The sequence below is a fragment of the Leucoraja erinacea genome, chromosome 12 (assembly GCF_028641065.1).
Source record: "Leucoraja erinacea ecotype New England chromosome 12, Leri_hhj_1, whole genome shotgun sequence".
Classification (NCBI taxonomy): Eukaryota; Metazoa; Chordata; class Chondrichthyes; order Rajiformes; family Rajidae; genus Leucoraja; species Leucoraja erinaceus.
Genome location: NC_073388.1, coordinates 305,933 through 310,092, shown reverse-complemented (window position 1 = coordinate 310,092; position 4,160 = coordinate 305,933).

The following is a 4,160-nucleotide window of genomic DNA, read 5'->3' as shown; positions in this document are numbered from 1 at the left end:
CCGCAGTAGCAGCCCCCGCATCAGCAGCGGTAGCAGCAGCGGCAGCAGCAGCGCTCCTCCACCGCTCCACCCGCTCCGGTCTCGGCCAGCTTCGCGACGGTGAGGTGAGTCGGCACCAGAGTCCCCGGCTTCTTCTGTTGCAGGCCGCTCCTCGTTGCAGCCCCAACGACAACTGAGACCCGACGAGAAAAGGTCAGGTCTCCAGTGCAGGGAGAGATTTAAAAGTTACCCCCTCCCTCCCACCCCCACCCCCACCCCCCCCACACACACACCCCAACATAAAATAACAAAAACTACATAAAAACACATACAAAAAATAATAAAAAACGCGGACAGGCTGCAGAGGCCGCTGCTGACCAGAGTCGCGCCGCCTTCCGGAAAAAAAAAAAAAAAAAAAAAAAAAGCTTTTGAGCTTTTGTCGGGGGCTCTGCAACTTTGTGAATGAAGGAAGTGCAGGCGCTGGTTTACACTGAAGATAAACACAGAGTGCTGGAGTAACTCAGTGGGACAGCAGCAGCAGCAGCAGCAGCTCTGTGGAGAGAGGAGCAATGGGTGAGGTTTCCAGGTCCACACCCTTCCTCAGTCTGGTTAGGGACAAGATATAGACGGTGGTGTAGAGAGATAGAGAATATGATGGAGTGGGGTGTGGGGGAGGGGGTGGGTGGTGAGGGTGGGGGGGTGGTGGGGTGGGTGTGGGGGTGGGGTGGGGTGGTGGTGAGGGAGGGGGTGGGTGTGGGTATTGAGGGTGGGGTGGGGGGAGGGGAGTGGGGTGGGTATTGAGGGTGGGGGTGGGGTGGGCGGTGAGGGAGGTCTTGACTACATCCACAACTCTGCAATTTCATGGATGGAGCTGTTCCGAAACCGTGCTGTGATGATGCATCCGGACAAGATGCTTTCCATGGTGGTGCATCTGTAGAAGTTGGTGAGACAGAGTTCAGGACAAGGGTGTAGATGGAGTTGATGGAAGGGAGGTTGGTTTGTGTGATGGACGTGTGGCTGAGTCTCTGTACCCCAGGGGGGGGGGGGGGGGTGTGTGTGTGTGTGTGTGTGTGTGTGTGTGTGTGTGTGTGTGTGTGTGTGTGTGTGTGTGTGTGTGTGTGTGGTGTGTGTGTGTGTGTGTGTGTGTGGTGTGTGTGTGTGTGTGTGTGTGTGTGTGTGTGTGTGTGCGTCATGACCCATGTGTGGTCTTGCCCCCCCCCCAGTGAGCGGCTGTACATGCAGATGGCGGACGTGATGGCGGCGGAGGGCTGGAAGGAGGCAGGTTACGAGTACGTTTGTATCGACGATTGCTGGCTCGCCCCCACCCCGCGACTCCCAGCACCTGCCTGCATGCCGATCCAACGCGCCGCTTCCCCCGGGGCATCAAGCGACTGGCAGACTACGTGAGTACCCCTACACCCCCCTCCCCTCCCCCTCCCCTCCACCCCCACCACTCCCCCCATCCACACCCTCCACCCTCACCCCCCCTCCCCTCCTCTCCCCCCCTCCAATCCCCCCTCTTTCCCCCCCCACCGCATCCCCGTGGCATCAAGCGACTGGCAGACTACGTGATGTACCCCTACACCCCCCCTCCCCTCCACACCCCCTATATACCCCCCCTCCCCTCCCCACCCCTCCACACCCCCCCTCCTCTCCCCCTCCCCTCCCCCTCCTCCACCACCCCCTATACCCCCCCTCCCCCTCCCCTTATCCCCCCTCCCCCCCTCCCCTCCCCTCCCCTCCCCTCTCCCTCCCCTCCCCCTCCTCCCTCCCCCCCCCCTCCCCCTCCCCTCCCCCTCCACACCTACCAACACACCCTCCCCCCACCGCATCCCGGGGGCAATCAAGAGTCTGGCAGGCTACGTGAGTACCCCCCACTAATCATGCCCCCTCCCCTTCCACTCCGCCGCCCCCCCCCCCCCCCCCCGTTGCAGCTGCCTTGACAGCGCCTGTGTCCTCAGGTCCACTCCAAGGGGCTGAAGTTGGGCATCATACCAGGACGTGGCACCCACACTTGTGCCGGTTACCCCTAGCAAGCTTGTCGTTCACTCACCAGCTCGACTGGACGCTCGACAACCATTACGCACAGTGTGGGGTCGACCTGCTCCAGGTTCGACCTGGCTAGCCAACTCTTCAATCACCCTGGACCAGCTGATCGACGGTGATGGGGGGGGAGAGAGTAGTCAGAGGGGGTGATGTGTTGGGAGTGGGGGTGTTGTTGGGCAGTTGGTGGTTGTTTGTGGGTGGTGTGCTGGAGGGGCAGGGAAGAGGGAGTGTAAGGGGGGGGGTAAGGGAGATTATGAGTGGGGGGGGAGGATAACGGGAACCTGGGGAGGCTGAGACGCACGCTGGTGAAAATAGGAGTGTGGTGGGGGTGTCGGTGAGGGCCCCCTCCCCCTATGCTGTTTTGGGGGTGTGAGTGTGGGGGGAGGTGGTCCCGGTGTTGGTGGGCCCCAGCACTGTGGTCGGCCGGGCACTGTCGTGGGGGGGGGGGGCGGGGTGGGGATCGTGGGGCCGAGGGCGCCCTGTGGTCTCTCGGCCCCCCAACCCACATGCCATGGTAACATTTATGTGGCCCTCGAACCAAACTGGGGCGGGGGATAGGACGTGAACTCGGAGGGCCCTTCTAGGGCCCAGCTTTAAAACCTGCTCTGCACGCTGTGGGTCCACACTACAGGACAACTGCCTGTGCCCCCCGTCAACCCCACTGTGGGCGCCCCCCTCCCCACTCTCCCCTCAGTCACCTCCTCCCTCCCCTCATGGGCCCTCGTAAAGCCTCATCCCCACCCTCACACCCACTCCCTGTTTTCGGCCGTCCCCTGTACCGTGTGGTAGCATGATGTAACCGATGTGTCAGTTTGACCCTTTCCATCGCGATCACCCCTCCCTCAGCCCCAACTACTCCCTCCCCCTCCACCAACAGGCCCTGTCTCCCTCCCCTGCATGGCCAACATAACCCCTCTTCCCCGATCCTGTAACCCCCCATCGACCCCGACCAACATAGCATCGAACACGAACTAGTCCGCCCCCTCCCACCCCTCCCAACATTCCCCCATCTAACACTAGTCCCACCCCGAGACCAACAGCCCTCTATACTATCCCCACCCGTACCGAACATGCCCCCCTACACTGTCCCACCAACAACCATGAGCCCCCATCTACACTAGTCCCACCCCGACCACATGGTCCCTCGACCAACACTAGCCCACTTCCGGCCACACACTGCCCCACCCCATACACTAGTCCCCACCCCGACCAACATGCCCCATCTACACTAGGTCCCACCACCGGACCACATGCCCATCCCCACTGCCCCACCTAGACAACAGTCCCACAACCGACACACCGAACAAACCCCAGCCGACAACATTCCCCATCCACCCTATTCCCACCCCGACAACATGCCCCATCTACACTAGTCCCACCCCCACCCACTTGCCCCATCATACACTAAAACCACCCCCAACAACATGCCCCATCTACACTATTCACACCCCGCCCAACAAGCCCCATCTACACTACTCCCACCCCGAACCACATGCCCCATCTACACAAGTGCCAACCCGACCAACACGCCCCATCTCCACCAGTCCCACCCCCCGACCAACATGCCCCATGTACACAGGTCTCACCCCGACCAACAGGCCCCATCTACACTATTCCCAACCCCGACCAACACGCCCGCCACACTAGCGCCATTAGCGACCACATTCCCCCTCTACCCCGGGCGCCCACCCCCGACCAACGTGCCCCCTCTACCTAGTCCCATACACTAGTGCCCGTCCCACTGTACCACCCCCTAACAACATGCCCCCATCTACACTATCCCCAACCCACCCGACGGCAACATTACCAACCCAACATACTGTCCCAGAACGCCCCCGACTCGCAACATGCCCCATAACTAGCACTCAGTCCCGACCCCGACCCACATGACCGCCATCTCAGGACAGATCCCAACCACCCGACCAACATGCCCCATATACTACCTAGTCCCTGCGACCCGACCAACTAACACAGCCCCTCCCACATATGCCCCAACACCCGCCGGGAACGTGGGCCCCGATCGTGACACTATTCCCCCACCACCCGACCAACATGGCCCATCTACACTAGTTCCGCGCCGACCCGCCTGAGCGCGAACGTGCCCCATCCTCACACTAACATTCGGCCACCAGCCG